The following is a 22,899-nucleotide window of genomic DNA, read 5'->3' on the forward strand; positions in this document are numbered from 1 at the left end:
GATCACCATGCACTTTGACATTTCAAGAAGATCGCACGGTTTGTCGTGTTAAACTATGGTCATCATTGGCCTTTACGTTTTCAGTCTATGGAATGTACGCGTAAATTAAGAGATCTGACTTCATCCAATAAATAATCTTGAGATCACACTTTGCGGCACACGGAGGCCCCGTGCTACTACACAGGCCGCACAACGGGTTGGCATACTCTGGATCAGGTGGTCGAGCACCAGTGCCTGTGAGATCCTGAAGTGTCCTAGGGGTTTGAAGGCGTCGACCGAGAGCATCCCAGACGTGCTCGAAGGGATTCAGGTCTGAAGAACAGGCAGGCCACTCCATTCGCCTCATATCTTCTGTTTCAAGGAACTCTTCCACGATGGCAGCTCGGTGGGGCCGTGCTTTATCATCCATCAGGAGGAAGGTGGGACCCACTGCACCCCTGAAAGGTGGATATACTGGTACAAAATGACGTCCCGATACACCTGACCTGTTACAGTTCCTCTGTCAAAGACATGCACAGGTGTACGTGCACCAATCATAATCCCACCCATCAAACCACGACCACCATACCAGTCCGTTTCAAGGACATTAACGGGTTGGTATGTGGTTCCTGGTTCACGCCAGATGAAAACCCGGCGAGAATCACTGTTCAGACTATACCTGGACTCATCTGTCAACATAACCTTGGACCACTGTTCCAATGACCATCTACTGTGTTCTTCACACCAGGCTTTACGGGCTCTCCTGTGACCAGGAGTCGGTGGAATGCACCCTGCAGGTCTCTGGGCGAATAAACCATGTCTTTTCAGTCGTCTGTCGACTGTGTGTCTGGAGACAACTGTTCCAGTGCCTGCCGTAAGGTCCCGAGTATGGCTACCTGCAGTACTCCGTGGCCGTCTGCGGGCACTGATGTGAGATATCGGTCTTCTTGTGGTGTTTTACACTGTGGAGGTCCCGTACTGTAGCGCCTTGAGACGTTTCCTGTCTGCTGGAATCGTTGCCATAATCTTGAGATCACACTTTGCGGCACACGGAGGCCCCGTGCTACTACCTTCTGTGTTTGACCAGCCTCCAGTCGCCCTAGTTTTTCTGCCCCTCATAACGTCATCAATGTATGTTCTTTGAGCTATTTTCAACATATAGTCACCATTAGCACGTCTGCATACTTACTCGCTGCACCGTACTGTGACATGCACTAACACACCTCTGCGTATGTGGACTGCTACCAGCGCCACCGTGCAACGACCGCAGGTCAAATACACCGCATGGGCATACCCCGAGGTAATTTAAATCCGCAAACCGCCCACCAGAGCGTTTTATCACCATGTATCATCATTATCCTTAATTTATGAGCATGAGTGTACATCGACAACGGCGTCCGCAGGTCGTTTAACCGCAGACAGTACGCCGGAACTTTGACTGCATTCCCCCCTCGCGAAAAGTTTTATTGGATGATCTCTTAATTTACGCGTACATTCCATAAACTGAAAACGTAAAGGCCAATGATGACCATAGTTTAACACGACAAAGCGTGCGATCTTCTTGAAATGTTCCGTAAGTTACGTCTTTCTGTCGTAATTATTGAAACAGGTTTTGTGAACTTACCTGCAGAACGTTCTCACAACACTGTTAACTGAAACGTCATGTTACAAGTTGTCTTAACATATTGCAACTATTTAGCTGCATGTTAATTCACCACACCGTTAAAACTCGTTACGTTTCTTCACTTGTCAACGTAATAAGCATTGTACTTGTACTTGTAAATGTATTTACGAGTTGTACACTTACCAAACATTTTTTCTTACGTATATGATACACAAACAGGAGTCAAACCATGAAGCAAAGATTTCAGTGGAAAGAATATTCTGTAAGAGCGTTCAGGTACATTTGTAGTAGCTTTCGGTAAATGGGTAAGCGACCTGTGATACTCCAAACGAAGCAGGAATGAACCGGAAGTCTGCTGACACTATGGAAAAAGGACACGTGTAATTGTTCGGAAAAGCGGGAGAAAGAGCTTTACTTCCCATCTACCCTCCCCACGACACTGTACATTAAAGTAAATATAGCAACATTCCATCACAAATGGGTAATAATTGTTATTATTATCATCATCCATCGAATGTACTGCAAATAGAAGAAAATGGTAACCCCGACACAGTTTTTTAACTTTAAACCACAAAACCACCAACTGTGAACATACGCAGATATAGCCTAATAAGGTATTTGGAAGAGAATAACTTCCTCTGTGCCAACCAGCGTGTATCCCGCAATTTCCACAAACGATACAGTTGTGTATAACGAAGTGGCTCTGAGCACTATGGGACTCAACTGCTGTGGTCATTAGTCCCCTAGAACTTAGAACTACTTAAACCTAACTAACCTAACGACATCACACACATCCATGCCCGAGGCAGGATTCGAACCTGCGACCGTAGCAGTCGCACGGTTCCGGACTGCGCGCCTAGAACCGCGAGACCACCGCGGCCGGCGTATAACGAAGTACTGTGTGAAAATGTTCCACAAATATTCAGCTAATGTCCATAATATTTAAACATGGTGCAAAGACGTTCAGCTAGCTTTAAATGTTCAGAAATGTAAAATTGAGTCCTACATAAAACGAAAAATTCGAAGTCTCCTACGACAACGATATCAATCAGATATCAGTCAGAATTAAGATCTGTCAACTCGTAGAAATAGCTAGGTGTTCCACTATGTAGGGATATGGAATGGAATGATCACGTAGACTCAGCTGTGGGTAAAAGAGGTTCATTGGTAGAATACTATGAAAATGCAATCTACAAAGGAGTTTGTTTACAAGACACTCGTCCGACCTACCCCAGAATATTAGTCAAGAGTGTAGGACCAGCGCGAAATAGAACTGAAAGGAAGTATTCGATGTACGTGAAGAATGGCAGCCAGCCCGAATGGTCATAGATTTTTGTGAGCAAAGAGCATACTTGAAAAAGTGAACTCGCATACACTTGAAGGTGATCCAAATCGTCCCTCGACTGCGTAATTACAATGTTCCAAGAACCTGGTTTTATTGAGGAATGTACAACCACATACATACCGCACCCATAGGAATCGCGAAGACAAGATTAAACTAAGTGCAGCGCGCGCAGGGGCGTTTACACATTCTTCAAGCGTTCCATACGTGAGTGGAACGGGAAGAAGCCATACTAACTGGCACACGTACTGCAACCTCAGGCTTCCCGACGAAACTGTACCAGCAGAGAGACGAAGTGAAGTACCTAAGGGTAATCCTGGATCCGAAACTACCATGGACCCCCACACAAATAATGGGGTTACAGTAAAAGTAAAGAAAAGTAGAGCAGAAGGTGGTTGCTAAGAAGCTTGGCAAGATGCAGAGACTAGCCTGCTAAGCTATAACAGGCGCAATTAACAGCACTCTCACTGCTGGTATGGAGACGATGCTGGACATGCCCCCACTGCACCTTTGCGTTCCAGTGGATGCAGCGGCAGGGGCGTACAAGCTAAAAACTGGAAATAACTGGATAGCTCTAGAATATCCAGAATCTTGCACTAATATAATGAGTGTGCTAAATATGGGAATGGTGTGGGAAATGCCGGCTGGTGATACAATAGCTTCTACCTGCTGCAATAAACCTTACAGTGTAAGAACTGGAAGAAGGGAGCAGTGAAGAACGAACCACGACACCATTCAAGAGACACAGTATGGTTTGCAGACAAGTCGAAGACAGACGACGGCGCTGGGGCCGCGATATACGGGTGCAGCCTGGACTACAGAGAGCAATATATCTAGGGAAGATGGCCACAGTATTCTAGGCGGACGTATCCGCTATCGGGTTGTACGCGGAGGAGAATTTGCGTACGTGCTATAAGGACTGTAGCGTCTACATTTACTTACACAGCCAAGCAATCTGAAAATCTCTACCAGCTCCAGCAACGAAATCAAAGATGGTCGCAGAATATCATGAAGCCCTTGGGGGACGAAAGTTAAATCTGCTGTGGATCCCTGGTCACTCAGGAATTAATGGCAATGGACTATACTGTGTTCATCATAAGTACTAACCTGATGTGAACGTTACCCAATGTACGAGGTGCGGCTAGAAAAAAACCGGACTGATGCTGGAAAAAACATTTATTTACAATTATTTACAATTTCATGTTATCTCCTTCAATGTACTCTCCTCCTCGGTCTCTACACCGCTCCATACGAATTTTCCACTGTTCATAGCAATGCTGCAGATCATTTTCGGTAAGTCCATACATTACTTCCGTCGCCTTTTCTTTCACTGCTTCAACAATCTCAAATCTAGTTCCTTTCAAAGCTGACTTGACTTTAGGGAAAAGAAAAAAGTCACAGGGGGCCAAATCAGGTGAGTAGGGTGGATGATCTAAGATGGGAATGTTGTGTTTTGCCAAAAACGTCTTCACTGACAACGTACTGTGAGCTGGGGCATTGTCTTGGTGAAGGATCCATGACTTTTTTCTCCACAAATCGTTCCGCTAAGGTAGTAATGCTGATTCACTGTTTGTCCCTCTGGTACCCAATCAATGTGCACAATCCCTTTGATCATCATTGCCTTGAATTTCGATTTTGACATTCGTGCTTTTTTTTGTCGTGGAGAACCAGGAGTTTTCCAATGCATCGATTGGCGTTTAGTTTCGGGATCGTAAGTAAAAAACCACGATTCATCGCAAGTAATAACATTTTGTAAGAAGGTGGGATCACTTTCAATGTTTTCCAGGATGTCAGAACAAATCATTCTTCGGCGTTCCTTCTGTTCAATTGTGAGACACTTTGGAACCATTTTTGAACACACTTTGTTCATGTTGAAACTTTCATGAAGAATCTGCCTAACACTTTCCTTGTCAACTCCTGTTAACTCAGACACTGCTCTGATTGTTAAACGGCGATCTTGTCGAACAAGTTTACCGATTTTTTCAATGTTTGCATCAGTTTTTGCTGACAATGGTCTGCCAGTGCGAGTGTCATCACTGGTGTCTTCGCGGCCATCTTTAAATCGTTTAAACCACTCAAACACTTGTGTTCGCTATAAACAATCATCGCCGTACACTTGTAACATTACAAACGTTTCACTTGCAGATTTTCCTAGTTTGAAACAAAATTTGATGTTAACACGCTGTTCTTTCTGTACACTCAACATTTTCCGACGCACAGACAAAACGTCAACTACTTAAAACAGACGCTGTAGTGTCGGCAGACTTGCCAACACTACGCACACTAATTGAAAGAGGCGGCCAAGATGCACGCGCTGACTCACGAAGGATGGAGTGAGGTCTGAAACAGGAGACTTAATGAATGTGATAAGGAAAATACGTATCTTTGGAATATACTTAACTTTTAATACATCTTTGTATACATCGTTCTTGATGAGACATCTGGAGATTGTGGCGATACAAGTGACTCTTTATATACAAGCTATTTAAGGCTAATGGCGCCTTGCTAAGTCGTAGCCATTAACTTAGCTGAAGGCTATTCTAACTGTCTCTCGGCAAATGAGAGCAAAGGCTTCGTCAGTATAATCGCTAGCAACGTCGCCGTACAACTGGGGCGAGTTCTCGTACGTCTCTCGAGACCTGCCGTGTGGTGGCGCTCGGTCTGCGATCACACAGTGGCGACACGCGGGTCCGACATGTACTAATGGACCGCGGCCGATTTAAGCTACCACCTAGCAAGTGTGGTGTCTGGCGGTGACACCACAGACGCCACGGGCAGACTGAGTGCAGGAGGCAGATGAAACTGGAGCAGTAGGCGGAGCGAGAGTCACGTGACAGGCCATGCGACTTTCAGCCTTATTGCATTCGTTTTATTGTTTCACCAGTACTAGTCCGGTTTTTTTCTAGCCACACCTCGTATTCTTCCGCGTTTGTTGAATCCCATTGGATTTCGTTTCACGTGAGCGGAAGCCAAGCTGTGCCCAGCAAAGTCAAGTACGATCGTGAGGATATGTTTTATGCTGTTACGCGCACATAGTCTGAGCGATAATGCGGGACAACAGCTTTACGGTGCATTCAACTTCGACAGCACTGGCCAGCCAGCTGGTCCAGCGAACTTGCAATGACGTGAGCAGTTGCAGTTCAGACGTCAAATGAGACGAACAAAGAAACTACATAGCTTCGAATGTCGCCTAATTTTGAAAGGGAATTAAATAATATTCTGCAAAACACCACTGTCGCAAGCTTCTTAGGTGACCAGACGGAAAGCATAAAATGCTCTCGTTCTCACCTAACATAGAATAATTACAAACAATAGTGATGAAAATTCCTAAATTAAACACAAAAATGGCTCTGAGCACTATGGGACTTAACATCTGAGGTCATCAGTCCCCATGACTTAGAACTACTTAAACGTAACTAACCTAAGGACATCACACACATCCATACGCATGTAGGATTCGAACCTGCGACTGTAGCAGCAGCGCGTTTCCAGACTGAAGCGCCTAGAACCGCTCGGCCACATCGGCCGGCTAAATTAAACACAGGATAATTTTTCAGAGTGAGCTATGTGTGATGCAAAAGCATACTGCAGGGATTACGCCGTATTCTTGAATACTGAAGCCACTAATTACAGTCAGTTGCCTGGTAAACTCTTAGCTGTTTCCTTATCCGAATACGAGAAATACATTCAGTTCTGAGACTGTCATCTGCTACGTTGATAACGAGTCGATCAACAACAGAATACACGAAGCCATCATGGCACCGCATTTTCTCCTCTTCTTTTATGAATTGCCGTTCTATTCCCCCCTCCACCAGTGTTTGACAGTGACATGTGAAAAAGCTGCGTGCGTTAGTTCCAGTACATCTGACAGCTTAACAGTCTTGTTATTTCTCGCGATAATAACTCGGCTCCAGATCAGTTCTGTTGGGTTCACATTGTAACAGTACAGTGGCGAACGTAAAAATGCAACATTTGTGTGGGGTGCTCCTTGAAAGTGGATGTTTTTCATGTTTCTACGACACCTACTGTATCACTCTGGTTCGTGTGAAACTGCGACTGTGCTATAAAACAATGGATACAGTCCAAAGATGAGTATTTGGTTTTTCATGTTCGTCCTAAAAAATTAAATTGTTACGTTTTCTTAATTTAAGCAACCTTCATTAGCAATCTTCCATAAAACATCGATGGTTAAGAATTTATATTTGAAATGAAAACAGGAATTCCGAGCGCAGTTTGTAATTAGAAACAAGAAAACGTGCATCATTCATAAAAAATGATGATGAATTTTAGAAATACGAGATATAAGTATTTCAAATTGAACGAAGAAAGGGATAAGCGAGACTTGAACCAGCGTTCCATGAATTTCAGCCGATTACTCAGCTACTACACTATTGATTCCGCTATACATCCAGCGTGTATTTTTATATCAACTGTATCAAATACACTCCCTGGGAAAAATTCAAAGTCGATTTTTCTGTAAATTTACGAAAAACAATAAGTACAACCAATTTCTTGGCACTGTGTAACCGTGTTCCACATGCATGTTTTACTTGAGAGCAGGAAGCAGTCTCAGCCATTTTCATACCGCGTACTAACAGCGCGACAATCAGGGCACAACAGTACAGAGACTGTGACTGTACACGATTTTTGAAATAAAAACAACATAGCTAAAGCGTGATTAAGAAAAACTTTGATTGCTGCTAATACATTAGAATATCTTAAAGTTTCATTTAATGTTACTTAGTAACAAGATATCTAATACATGAGTGGGACTACTTCAAAGAGCGTAACAACACCTGTGTTTGTTTACATCAGGTTTATTCTTACGGCGAACTGATACAGCTGACAGACTGGCCAAGACAGGTGTGACGACTACATTTGTTGGACAGGAACCTCTTCTAACAATGACCAAGGCGATGGTAAAATCAAAAGTACTTAGCTCGATTAGGGGGCAGCACATAGAATATTGGACTATGATCCAAAAACGAAAAAATTACAAGCCAATGGCGCCAAAGCCATGTTTCAAAAGAAGTTCCGTAATCCTGGACTTGAGCAGGAGACAAATTAAATTCGTGGTGGCGTTAATGACAGGCCATGGAAATTTTATGAAACACCTACACGCGATAGGTGTAGCGAAAGAAGCCCCTGCGTGTAGACTATGTGGTGAAAGAGATTAAACCATACAGCATCTTCCAGTGTGAAGCATTAGAGATAAGAAGACACAGAATAGTCGAGTCATGAAGTAGCGACGAAACCGTGCCTGTTACGTAAGGAACCAGTGAAGGGTGTACTACCACTCTTTGAAGGTACCGGTTGGCTTTACCAGAATAACTCAATTTCGGTGTAGGCATAGTGGGCTAAGGGTACTCTTGTTTTTGATTGAATTTTCTCATTTTCAGAGAACTGAAGGGTGACGTATTTAATTGATATAAACCATTCAACAGCCAAGATCGCATAATTTTTTTTTTTGTTAATTTAAGGCAACCGGATTCAAAAGACTACGTAGTCATCTTCAGGTCTTGAAATCGTTTGTTATAAAACACGTTCATTTCACGCTGACCTCAAACCCCTCCACTCGACGTCTTGTGCGTGAGGTCAGCGTAAGATGAACATGTTTTATAACAAGAGATTTTAAGACCTGAAGATGACGGCATAGTCTGCTAATTCTTGTTTTTTTGTCCCCCTGCGCAAATTAATAATAATAAAAAAATCTCTGCAATATATTTCTCGGTGGTTTTCATACTATCCGCAAGGTAGTTATTATTGCCGATAATCCACATCTTAAAGATCTCGCAGCACTAGCCTCAGCAAACATTCGCGGCCAACGACATGAACGATACAGGCAAGGTGCGGCAAGAGAAACGTAGCGGCCTCGCAGCGCTGCCCTGGCCGCCAGCTACAGCTATTACGTAGCTGGCTGGCTGCGGCGGCTCGTCTCACCTGCGCAGCAGCAGGAGCAGCAGCTGTTGCCCATGGCTGGCGCGACCTTGCCTCGGCTCGCGGCGGACGCATCGCCCCGCCGTGCTCTACTGCCTGGCACCGCTAGGCGCCGGCCGCTTTCATTTCGCTCGCGCCGAGTAAATCCAGGAATTCGCAAGCCGTAAAAGCTTTACGGCGCCATTGTGCCCGCTGGCCGGCGCGCGCCTCTCATATGCGCCTCTTCTCTGTCTCTCTCCCTCCCTGTCCCCCCTCTCCCCCTCTCCCTCGTCCGGCAGACCCAGTAACAACCGCTGCCACTGCGCAGCGGTGAGACTGCAAGCCCCGAGCTTTCACCGGATAAAAATCGCGACACGTGCGCCCGGCTGCCTAACCTTGGACGTGCCGCGGCTATCGCCGCATTCCTCGAAGCCAGCAGGAATTTCACTGGAAGCGTGCCCGGTTGTAGCTGTCCGAGTCGCATCGCAGGAACCGTGCGTCATCCCAGGGCTGGTAGCCCCACGTGACTCATCCGCGTGTTTGGCTGTGGTTTCTCTAGTGCACCAGCCAACGATCACAATGATAACAGTCCCGTGATGGAGAGATGACGCTGCTTGCAACCTCTACTGACACCGTCCAGCTCCGGTCACCACGTGTGGCGCAGTCGTGTAGCAGACTGCTAATGGATTTGTTTATAAATAACTTCCTTCTACCAGTCACGATTTTGTTTGATTTGTGTTTTGCACGACGCATTTCGGGAAATGATTGCCATTTTCAAGTGTGTATTTCTTTGCATTGTGCCATTTTTTCATAAAGTTTTCGATTTGCGAAGTTCTGCTTCATTGTGTTGACTTAACTCCAACTTCCAAAAAACGCGCAATATTAAATTACTTACGGACTTTTATATGTAGTTAGTGGAGAAATTTGGAAGAACTTGTACTTACACTTTTCACGTCGTCCATTTGTGCAGAGTCGCACACATGTTAAACATCGTTCAGTGTACAGTGCACATCGAGAATGGCTTACATAAACAAACAGTTAAAAAGATGTTTTTAGCTGTTATTGAAAGAGAAAATGTTACAGGCCTTCCAGAGATATACTTCTGTACAGAAGGTGTTTACCTAAGCTAAATCTATGAAAATTTATATTTGGTTTTCTTCTGGCTTCCTGTTAGAAATAAAATATACACATATCACTGTTTTTGGATCTTCAACCTCTAAGGGAGTGGAAATGAGGGAAAGGATGTTATATGAAAATATTTTGCGATAGCATTTTTAAAGTTAAATCTTTTAATATTGGTGCCTGGCTTCCCGGTTACAGATGAAAAAATACATGTTTCACTGATTTTGGAAATTTAACCCCCAAGGGGGTGAAATACGACCACACTGATCCATTGACCCATCACTGCTCAGCACAAAAAAGGACAGAAATTTGAAGGGTGTTTTTTTTTTTTTTTTTTTTTTTTTTTTTTTTTTTTTTTTTTTTTTTGGGGAGGGAGAGATAGAATGTGGATCTAATACTGTAGGCATCGTTTAAGAAGGAACTGTCCGAAATTCCACTCCTGAGGGTGTGAAATAGGCAATGTAAGACTTTTTGCAAGTATGTCGCTGTTAAGGTAATTTGGATGCTAGAGCTACGAAAACTTGTATTTGGTTTCTCAGTCAGAAAATAGAAAACACAAGTTCCAGCGTTTTTGCAAATTCAACGACTAAGGGAGTAAAACAGCGGCTGAAAGTTTTTTTTTCAAAATAAATAATTACTAAAGAACTATTAAAGGATTGTTAAGGCTACATCTGTGACAATTGGTAATTGAATCATGGGTTAGGAATAATAAAAATGTGTTTCTGGAAATTGAACCCTTAAAGGAGTGCAATAGGGTACGAAAATTTTTAAGAAAGCATTTCGTTACATTAAAGTTGTTTTAAAGCTAAATTTATGGTTCAAATGGCTCTGAGCACTATGCGACTCAACTTCTGAGGTCATCAGTCGCCTAGAACTTAGAACTAATTAAACCTAACTAACCTAAGGACATCACACACATCCATGCCCGAGGCAGGATTCGAACCTGCGACCGTAGCGGTCGCCTCTAAATTTATGAAAATTGGTATTTCACCTCTCAGTCGGATATAAAGAAATATTTATTAGGGGATGGAAGTTGCAATGGAAATATCTCCACAAGAAAACAAAACGCATGGTTTACAAAAACTTAGGACTCCAGCTACCAGAATCGCATTTTGCTCCATTCGGAAAACACCGTGCTTAAATGGCCTTAGAAGATGTTGCAATTTGTGAACAACATAAAAGTTCGATTAAATAAATACAAAAAATCTCTGCAGCTCTTACAGAGTAGACTATGTGTCGGCAACGGGTTTCACGCTCTTGCTTTCCTTCATTCATGACAAACCCAACGCTGCACCATACAAACTCTCATCACAGTCATCCGCTGGAGACAGATGGAACTGAACACTTCATAACAGGTCGGTAGAAGGCATTATTAAATCATATCCACCAGGTCCTTACTATGAGCAGTGGTGCAGGATTCCTTCATCTGCCCCCCTAGGTTCATTCCCTGAATATGGGACTGTTTATTTGTTTATGTATACAGGGTGATTCAAAAGTAACTGCACATACTTTGTGGTTGTAATTTATAGCTTAAAATAACAGTAAAATGTTAAATAAGGTTTTGTCTGAGAGTGCTTCATTTCCAATTTATGATGCATAATGCTATTTGTGGTAGGCATTACGTTATGCGTCAATGCAGAATTTAGGCGTGTCGTGTTCGCCTGCGTAGCGACTGATATCGCTTTGTCTACGGCGCCCCTGCACATTTCAGTCGAGAAGCAAGGGAGTATCTCAAAGTTGCTTATCCCGATAAGCGGACAGTTCCTGCAGGAAAAGTTGCTTGGTCCGCCGGATCTCCAGATCTTAACGCCTGGACTTCTACCTTCGGGGTCGTCTCAAGGAGCTCGTGTATGGTGTTGCAACTGAGAATGTAACACAACTACAGAGCAGCCAAGTGATAACAGCCGTGCAGAATGAGATGAACAGTGCCTGTAACATAGCGAGAGCCGAAAGAATTCGAACACGTCAGTGTCTTCGTCTACGTGACCATCATTTTGAACATGCCCTGGGGTAAAAGTGCAGTGCAGAGTTGATTTTCGGATCCCTTCGTGTCGTTGTCTTCTGAGGATAATTAATTTTGTGTTGTCTGTGATCCCTACTCTACTGCATAACTCTGAAATGCGTGTGCGTCCCAAGCAATATTGCTTCTTGATCCGAAATAAGACAAGCACTGCAATATGGTATTTACCCGCCAACACCGGGCAAGCAACTTACAAGTAAAATTTATCCCTTGTACGGGAATATACATAATAGGTGTGGGAGTACCGGTTGTAGACACGTGGTTGGCGACATCTGGAAGTTTGGGTTGAGTCGCGCTCGGATAGCCAAATGGTTAGACGACCGCCCGCGATAAGCGGGAAATCCGGGTTCGAGTCCCGGTGAGGCATAGGTACTCATTGTCCTCATACCATTACACAGCTGATGGTTGTCCATATTCGCAACAGCGAATACACTGCACGTATTTAATAACGGCTGTAGTCCCCTCGGTGCCTGTTCCTTTGGACATGCATGCATATCTGAAGGAACATTGCATCGTAATTCGAAATAACACAGGCTCTCCAGTACCGGACTCTAAAATAAACAAATTTCAGACAAAACTTTATTTAACGCTTTGTTCTTATTCTGATGCATAAATTACACCCACAAAGTATCTACATTTACTTTTTAATCACTCTGTATATTTATGTGAGAAAGTCTTGACGGTCTAAACATATACCGGCATACCTTTTTATTCAGGAAAGTCTTGATCATATTTAGTGGGTGTATGACAGTTAACAGTTGAATCTAGTGCTTATTGTGGTTTAAATATTTGATTCGCAATGTAAGCTATTAGACTTATGAGGCGTTCTGTTTCCGTACCTGTAGGGTGTCGGAGTGTTTTTGCTCTTACTTTGTCTTGGTGTGTGACACAAGTTTATGTGTATAGCCACCTGCAGCGTTCTTCACTGCAACATCTTGTAATAATTTTTCTTGCCGTTTATAATGTGGTGTCACCGCCAGACACCACACTTGCTAGGTGGTAGCCTTTAAATCGGCCGCGGTCCGTTAGTATACGTCGGACCCGCGTGTCGCCACTGTCAGTGTTTGCAGACCGAGCGCCGCCACACGGCAGGTCTAGAGAGACGTCCTAGCACTCGCCCCAGTTGTACAGCCGACTTTGCTAGCGATGGTTCACTGACAAATTACCTCTCATTTGCCGAGACGATAGTTAGCATAGCCTTCAGGTACGTCATTTGCTACGACCTAGCAAGGCGCCATTATCATTTGCCATTTATCTTGTGATGCATGTACCGTCCGACCGATGTTCACCAATTATGGATTAAAGTTAAGTATTCCAGCAGCTATGTACCTTTTTTACTAGACTCAACTCCTTTAACTGCTCCAGACCTCACGCCAGCCTGCGTGAGCTTAAACGCGTGCCTTTCGGCTACCCGTCATTGTGGATTGGCTGTCTTGCCAGTCCACAACATATAACATATTACTTTAATGCAATATTATGACAGAAAGTGATACATTAGTAGTTTGCTGCAAAATGGACCACAAGGGCCGGCCGGTGTGGCCGTGCGGTTCTAGGCGCTTCAGTCTGGAACCGCGTGACCGCTACGGTCGCAGGTTCGAATCCTGCCTCGGGCATGGATGTGTGTGATGTCCTTAGGTTAGTTAGGTTTGATTAGTTCTAAGTTCTAGGCGACTGATGACCTCAGAAGTTAAGTCGCATAGTGCTCAGAGCCATTTGAACCATTTTTTGGACCACAAGGAAGGTAACTGGCTATGTCGAGGAAAAAGAGATTGTGATGTAATGGATTGGTAGCATCTGAAAATGCTTTTAAATTCGTATTTTTATTCAAAACGCCCAAAAAATTATAGAAAGGATACATAAAAGCAAGAACTACAAAGAAACAGACAGCAGGACAGTGTGCATTGTTTTATGTCGGCGCAATTTCCCAGAAAATTACTAGTGTGTAACATCATCCAATGTAAGAATTGATTTACCCACTGGCAGTAACTTCTGCAATAGATCGCTCCACAACAAGAAAACTAAGAAAGACATATTTTGCAACTCTTGCATACGCAATATAAAATGCAATGAGTGCTCAGTGCGTGGGTCAAATTGGACGAACCTTCCGAACTAGATTGGAGGGACATATAAATGCATTTAGATAGAACACCTCAAATAAATCTGCCACAGCAACCCACGTTAATAACAGAGGATGCGCTTCTCACAAAATAGGTGATAGTCTAACAACACTTCATTCACTAAACAAAAGCCATAAAAAGAATTTGTCTGAAGAACTGGATATTTTCATTCACAACACAAAACATGAGAGTAATTTACTTCATGACAAAGCTGATAGATGGTGGCAATGAACTTTTTGTAGGACCTTGTTAAGCATACTAGACGATACACACTAACTCTTACTGCCATCTACTTTTTAGTGATCTAAAGTACGAATACCTGAATTCAATGCCGAACATCTATTTTTTTAGTGACCGAAATTACGAACACCTGAATTCAATGCCCAAACATCGAACCATTTCTTTATCAGATCCATATTCTGAAATATACACTCCTGGAAATTGAAATAAGAACACCGTGAATTCATTGTCCCAGGAAGGGGAAACTTTATTGACACATTCCTGGGGTCAGATACATCACATGATCACACTGACAGAACCACAGGCACATAGACACAGGCAACAGAGCATGCACAATGTCGGCACTAGTACAGTGTATATCCACCTTTCGCAGCAATGCAGGCTGCTATTCTCCCATGGAGACGATCGTAGAGATGCTGGATGTAGTCCTGTGGAACGGCTTGCCATGCCATTTCCACCTGGCGCCTCAGTTGGACCAGCGTTCGTGCTGGACGTGCAGACCGCGTGAGACGACGCTTCATCCAGTCCCAAACATGCTCAATGGGGGACAGATCCGGAGATCTTGCTGGCCAGGGTAGTTGACTTACACCTTCTAGAGCACGTTGGGTGGCACGGGATACATGCGGACGTGCATTGTCCTGTTGGAACAGCAAGTTCCCTTGCCGGTCTAGGAATGGTAGAACGATGGGTTCGATGACGGTTCGGATGTACCGTGCACTATTCAGTGTCCCCTCGACGATCACCAGTGGTGTACGGCCAGTGTAGGAGATCGCTCCCCACACCATGATGCCGGGTGTTGGCCCTGTGTGCCTCGGTCGTATGCAGTCCTGATTGTGGCGCTCACCTGCACGGCGCCAAACACGCATACGACCATCATTGGCACCAAGGCAGAAGCGACTCTCATCGCTGAAGACGACACGTCTCCATTCGTCCCTCCATTCACGCCTGTCGCGACACCACTGGAGGCGGGCTGCACGATGTTGGGGCGTGAGCGGAAGACGGCCTAACGGTGTGCGGGACCGTAGCCCAGCTTCATCGAGACGGTTGCGAATGGTCCTCGCCGATACCCCAGGAGCAACAGTGTCCCTAATTTGCTGGCAAGTGGCGGTGCGGTCCCCTACGGCACTGCGTAGGATCCTACGGTCTTGGCGTGCATCCGTGCGTCGCTGCGGTCCGGTCCCATGTCGACGGGCACGTGCACCTTCCGCCGACCACTGGCGACAACATCGATGTACTGTGGAGACCTCACGCCCCACGTGTTGAGCAATTCGGCGGTACGTCCACCCGGCCTCCCGCATGCCCACTATACGCCCTCGCTCAAAGTCCGTCAACTGCACATACGGTTCACGTCCACGCTGTCGCGGCATGCTACCAGTGTTAAAGACTGCGATGGAGCTCCGTATGCCACGGCAAACTGGCTGACACTGACGGCGGCGGTGCACAAATGCTGCGCAGCTAGCGCCATTCGACGGCCAACACCGCGGTTCCTGATGTGTCCGCTGTGCCGTGCGTGTGATCATTGCTTGTACAGCCCTCTCGCAGTGTCCGGAGCAAGTATGGTGGGTCTGACACACCGGTGTCAATGTGTTCTTTTTCCCATTTCCAGGAGTGTATATATGTATTTTTTTTTAATATCGTTATGTTACGTTAAAAAGTCCTAAACATATAACACATGTATAAACGTCTTTATCTTTGATTCGCAATGTAAACCAATGATGTTCTCTGACTTATAAGGCACTGTATTTCCACACCTGTGCGATCTTTGAAGCGGTTTTCTTGTTACTGTTGTTTCGTATTCGCGTTCTAGTCAGTGATAGAAATGTGTATTTATAATGTCTACCACTGTTATTTCTGTTGGGACATCTTTTTGTTGTTTGAAATGTATGACTTCAGTACCTAATTGTGATAATTTGCCACGCGGGATTAGCCGAGCGGTCTCAGGCGCTCCAGTCATGGACTGTGCGGCTGGTCCCGGCGGAGGTTCGAGTCCTTCCCCGGGCATGGGTGTGTGTGTTTGTCCTTAGGATAATTTAGGTTAAGTAGTGTGTAAGCTTATGGACTGATGACCTTAGCAATTAAGACCCATAAGATTTCTCACACATTTGAACATTTTGTGTGATAATTTCCTGTTAGTGTCTAGTGCTGGCTCCGGTGCACTCGAGATTTGGTAAAATTTATTCTATTTAACTTGGCGGCTGGATGAAGCTCCTGTCACCACAGGCGCCAGATACCTAAGCGAGGGAATCCGTGTGTGCCACACATCTGTGAATCGTGTGAACTTTGTTCTCTGTGAGATCGTTTTTCAATTAATCGGTAGTTCTGCGCTCAGGCTGCTTGGGTCGAAAGGTAAAAGTCAGAGATTGGATAAGGAATGATTTTATTGCTCATATGATGCGTTTCGGAATTTATCAATCATATATACAAATAATCTAATACAAAAATATTTTATAGGACACAGTAATAGACAGCTATTAAATTCCAATTGATTCAAAACACTTGGCACAAACAGTGCTACACCTATCGAGGAGCGGTTGTTGCACGCATTTCAAGTTCTATGGCCAACATACATTCACAGACTACAGACAAAATTCAGCCGAATGAGGACCAAGAAGATAATTTTGTCACCAGGTGGCGTTACAAAATGTATAGTAGCGCCAAGGCACTCCTCCACACCTTCCACCCCCCCCCCCCCCTCCCCCTGTAGTTTTTACCGTCTGCGTTTTATTGGAAATTTGTGGTAACTTCCTATGGGACCAAACTGCTAAGGTCATCGGTCCCTAGGCTTACACACTTCTTAATCTAAGTTAAATTAACTTACTACAACGACAACACACACACACACTCATGCCCCAGGGAGGACTCGAACCTCTGAGCCCCAGAGGGGGGGGGGGGAGGGGGGGGAGCCGCACGAACCGGGACAAGGGCAACCACAGCTGAGAAGCCGGCCGCCCGGGAGTGTGTCCCGGGTGCGTTTTATATTTTATGGTTTGAGATGTACGATTAATCTATGTTTTTCATGCATCGAGTTTATAACTTCTGTAAAGCGTCACATGCTGCAACGATTTTAACGTCTGGTCTGTCGCTGCATGGCACCTAGTAATATTTCTCCCTTTTATATGGACATGGCACGTAATCTCCCATGAGTGATTTTAGTTTATACAAAATTTTACTATGTGTTATAAAAAAGTGGTTGTATTCATTAGCAGAAAATGGTTGTTCGATTTGGTGTAAGCGGAGTGGCGCATAGTGGCTACTTGCTAGTACCGGATTTGAGTTTGACAGACGTTTTGTCCTACTGCAACGAAAATACTGCATTCCGCTTCCCTGTTTTACACCCTGTATTTAACTTTGACGCATATGTTTGTACTGCTGTTTTATATTTTGATTGTCATATCGCACAGTTGTGATTGTGGCATTTGACGATGTGTGGCGTCACGTACTATTCCCGAATTTAAGCAGTTATTTTGTGTAGTCTTTTATCAGTGTAATTTCGTCATTACCGTATGTCTGTAACAATAAAATGGTTCATATGTATTTGATACATGATGTATTGAACGTACATTATCTGATGCGTCTTGGCGCCGCTATACATTTTGTAATGCCACCTGGTGGTAAGAATATCTTCTTAGTCCACAGGCACCAGAATTGTTTCTGTAGTCTGCGAATGTTTGCTTCCCATACAACTCGAAATTCGTGCAGCAGTAGCACCTGGTAGGTATAGTACAATTTGTGCCAAGTAATTTCAAACAAGTGGATTTCTATAGCTGTCCATTACTGTGTTTTATAAAATATTTTTGTCTTTGATTTTTTGTAGATGAATAAATTCTGAAACGCGTCATATGACCAATGAAGTCATTTGCCCGATTTCTGACTTTTATCCTTGTTATCCAATGAGAGTGAATGTAGAACTATCAGGGTTATTATAACAATGGTCGCCGCCCTCCATCTTTGTGTAACATTTCTATCGTAACAGGTGTTTATAAATGAATATCGGGGTTTTAACGCTTGATAATATTTATTATATTAAACTTACAGTTATAAATGATATGTCAAATGAAAGAGCAACTCGAACAGTTTTACCAAGAACGTTGTAAATGTTCAATGTGAGCACCATTTGTCACACGGCACACATTAAGTCTATAGTCGAGTTCTTCCCAAACGTTGATAAGTGTGTCTTCAGTGATTGTAGCAACAGCTGCTTGAATCCAGTTTCTTAATTCAGGGAGGTCTGCTGGCAACGTAGGCACGTACACACGATCCTTGATGAAGCCCCAAAGGAACAAATCGCATGGCGTCAGGTCGGGTGAACGTGGAGGCCATGCAAAGCAAGCCCTGTCATTGGGCGCCTTGCGACCTAGCCAGCGCTCGGCTATGGACTTGATGTGTGCCGTGTGACAAATGGTGAACACATTGAACATTTATAAGGTTCTTGGTAAAACTGTTTGAGCTGCTCTTACATTTGACATATCATTTATAACTGTAGGTTTAATATTATAAATATTACAAAGCGTTAAAATCCCGATATTCATTTATAAACACCCCGTATTTTAGCCGGCTGGAGTGGCCGAGCGATTCTAGGCGCTAGATTCTGGAACCGCGCAACCGCTACGGTCGCAGGTTCGAATCCTGCCTCGGGCATGGATGTGTGTGATGTCCTTAGGTTAGTTAGGTTTAAGTGGTTCTAAGTTATAGGGGACTGATGACCTGTATTTTAATTATTTATGTATCGTATTTGCTGAAGGGGAAATTAGGGACAAGACGAGCATTATGTAGACGAGAGTGGAAAACTGCCAGAAGGCCACACTCCGCCAGTACCATGTTATGATAACAGCAAGCCGCGAGGATTAGCCGAGCGGTCTAAGGCGCTACAAGAGAATGGTTCAAATCGCTCTGAGCACTATGCGACTTAACTTCTGTGGTCATCAGTCGCCTAGAACATAGAACTAATTAAACCTAACTAGCCTAAGGACATCACACACATCCATACCCGAGGCAGGATTCGAACCTGCGACCGTAGCGGTCACGCGGTTCCAGACTGAAGCGCCTAGAACCGCACAGCCACACCGGCCAGCCTAAGGCGCTGCAGTCATGGACTGTGTGGCTGGTCCCGGCGGAGGTTCGAGTCCTCCCTTGGGGATGGGTGTGTGTGTGTTTGTCCTTAGGATAATTTAGGTTAAGTAGTGTGTAAGCCTAGGGACTGATGACCTTAGCAGTTAAGTCCCATAAGATTTCACACACATTTGAACATTTTTGATAACAGCAAGTGACAAGATTGGCTAATTTGTGGCGAGACGAATGTTAAGGTAGGCAACTGACAATACCTACGAAAAGTACGATGTAATGCGGTTATCCTCCTGAAAATGAGGGCGTATGGTTCTCGGTAAAACTATTTGAGCTGTTCTTTCATTTGACATATCATTTATAACTATAGGTTTAATGTAATAAATATTATAAAGCGTTAAAACTCCGATATTCATTTATAAACACCCTGTATTTTAATTGTTCATGTATCGTATTTGCTGAAGCGGAAATTAGGGACAAGACGAGCATTTATGTAAACGAGAGTGGGAAACTGCCCAAAGGCCACACTACGCCAGTACCATGTTATAACAGCAAGTGACAAGATTGGCTAATTTGTGGCGAGACGAATGTTAAGGTGGGCAACTGACAATATCTAGGAAAAGAAATTATGATGTAATACAGTGATCCACGTGAAAATGAGGGCGTAAGGCCTCGAAACGCGTCAGGGAAGAAAATGAAAGTGAATGACGCAGAAACTGTTTTAATTTTTTTCATTGTCGGCTCTATTTACCTGCAGGAGGAGGCTAGCTGGGAGGTGTTGACTTGGTGCCGGGTACAGCAGGTAGCCGGTAGGTTGTATGTGAGGCGGCAGCACGCCGTCAGCGGGGCTGGACCGCTGGCACTGCGCCACCGTCCGGGGAATGCGCACCTCCGCGAGCGAAACGCGCGCCTCGGCGCTCACATCGCAGTCTCACGCACACGCACACACGCGGAACGCCGCACGCACTCGTCGCTAGCGGCGGCCGGCCGCGTACTGCGGGCCGCGCTGTGCTGATAGAGGCCGGAGTGTGGCCGTCGTTCACACGGCACAGTACGTCGCTTTGTCGGCGGATCGACCTCCGCCCACTTATACGGCGGCGGCGATAGCGGGCCGCGCGATACCGCACTGGGACGCAGCTGGCCCGTCCGGGGCGACTCGGAAGGCACGCCTCGACACTCCACTGGCCGCCCTGTCCGGCGAAGAGCAGCTTCTTGTAGGGTCTTAAGGAAGCATGGGACAGTATGTTGTTACAGATCCTCGGTCTGAAGAACACCACCACTACCACAACAACAGCGAATGATGGATCACAGTACAAGACGTTCATATCGTAATTCAGTTGTTCACAAGAGGACTGACAGTGCCCGTTAATGGGGACAACAGACAAGGGAAGAGTGGCAGCATAAGCTGTCGCCAGCGAACAAGTCGACAAGGATGTAGTTCGAAGATCTATAGCAGGCGCTGGATCAAGCATGCCTACCACGAAGGAGGCCAGAGACACACTGACAAGCAACACGCTGCCAACGCCCCCTCAACAGCACGTATTTAGGCCACCTTCGCTGACCGGAGAGCCTAGTCCCATTCCCGTCGCCACTGCAGAGTCTTGTGCTGTGAGGAGGCAAGGGAGAGAATGTTGTTACAGATGGCCGATATCCTCTTTCTACCACACAAATGCACACGTCGATTAATACGGTTCTTTACTTGCAGGTACAGGGAGCTGCTACTCAACATGAACTGAGTACATGTGTCATGGTATAAGCTCCTCAGTAAAAGTCCTCTTGCAGACAATGTCGGTAACCTTGCTATAGTCACCAATCTGGTAACTATGTACTGTTGTAACGTGCAATGTAAACTGAGCCCACTCTGCAACTAACTGACAAACGCCAAACTCGAGTGCGAGTTAGTGAGCAGGCTCAGTTGACATCGCAGGTTACGACAGTACATAGCGACCAGATTTGTGACTATAGCAAGGTTACCGATATTGTCTGCAAGAGGGCTACTAATGAGGAGCTTGTACCACAACACGTTTACTCTATTTATGTTAAGTAGCAGCTTCCTGTACATGTAAATAAAGAGCCGCATTAATCCATTTGTGTGTTTGTGTTGTAGAAAGAGGATACCGGCCACCCATAACAACATCTTCTCCATTGCCTCCTTATGGCACAAGACTACAGTGGCGACGAGAATGGGATGAGGCTCTCCGGTCAGCGGCGGCGGCCTAAATGCGTGCTGTCTACAGGACGTTGGCGGAGTGTTGCTTGTCGGTGTGTCTCTGGCCTCTCATGATAAGCATGCTTGATCCAGCGCCTGCTATAGATCTTCGTGCTACATCCTTGCCGACCGGTGTGCTTTGGCGACAGCTTATACTAACACACTTCCCCTGTCTGTTTAGCGGATGAAATAAATACTGATAGGCCATTGGGTCTCATGTTATTGTTCTACTCACAAGGGAAACTTCCCATCGTACTCCCCTCAGATTTAATGGTAAGATGGCTTTTGGATAGCCTGTGAAAAAACGAACACAGATAAATCATCAAAACAGAAACAAGATGCAATGAACTGTGAAAAAAAAGTAAAACAGAAACCATTGAATGGTCCAGGATTAACAAGTGCAATATTGAAAGAAGACTATCAGCCACGGCGTCGTGGTTATGTGCCGGCACGGTAGCTCAGCGTGTCCCATTGAACAGGTGTCATGGGATGGAACAAACAATAACGAGCAAAATAAGATTTTAAAAAAAGTGGTCGCAGGGTTGGAATGTGAAGCGGACGAGCCGTGTTCAAAACTCCCTCGTGCCATTTACTTTTTATTTATTTACTTTTTTTTCACAACATTATGAACTGTCCGTCTGGTCAATGAAATGTTTGTTATCTCTGTCTAGTGTCGGCAACTACCATACTATTCACTGGTTATAGAATATGTGTCATGGGTTAAGAATACATTACCGTCGCAAGTAGACGTGATGAATAGTGAGAGCATGCGAGATACCACGTAGACGTCTCTTAAAAATGAAAACAACAAATAAACGGATGTGAAATATGCTACAAGAAAGGAATTCAAAACTTCCAAAACGGAACAACTTCAAAAACGTTAAAAACATAAATTTTGACAGAGCACACAGAAACCGTGTAATTGTGAAACTGATGCGTTCATTTCTTGCAGCTTATGTGACAAACTATTACGTTTTCATCATTTCCCTGGGGGTGCCCACGGTCACATTCATACGAACGCCTAAATTTGGCAGGGAGGCATGTCTCACTCACCAAGTGCACAAATTAGGTGCGTCGATAAGAGAGTCCTGTTATATCACACACGTACTGTCAATGTCATGTATGACAACCCAGACGTGTTTCCGGTGGAGGATTAGGTTAAGTTGTCTCCTTCTCATCAAACTTTTGCGGTTCCCATTCGCCTCTTCCTTTCGGCTGCTAGTAGAGTAGTTGTGCAGAATCAACTGTCATTATATGTCCCTTCCTTAC

General features: G+C 44.7%; 1 protein-coding gene across 1 annotated transcript in view; it reads right to left on the bottom strand.

The window, feature by feature from the left end:
- Positions 1-22,899, bottom strand: part of LOC126263555 (breast cancer anti-estrogen resistance protein 3 homolog) — a 1,210,178-nt gene that overhangs the window by 843,600 nt on the left and 343,679 nt on the right. The gene's annotated exons all lie outside the window — the stretch shown is intronic.

This window comes from Schistocerca nitens, chromosome 6, assembly GCF_023898315.1.
Source record: "Schistocerca nitens isolate TAMUIC-IGC-003100 chromosome 6, iqSchNite1.1, whole genome shotgun sequence".
NCBI classification, from domain to species: Eukaryota; Metazoa; Arthropoda; class Insecta; order Orthoptera; family Acrididae; genus Schistocerca; species Schistocerca nitens.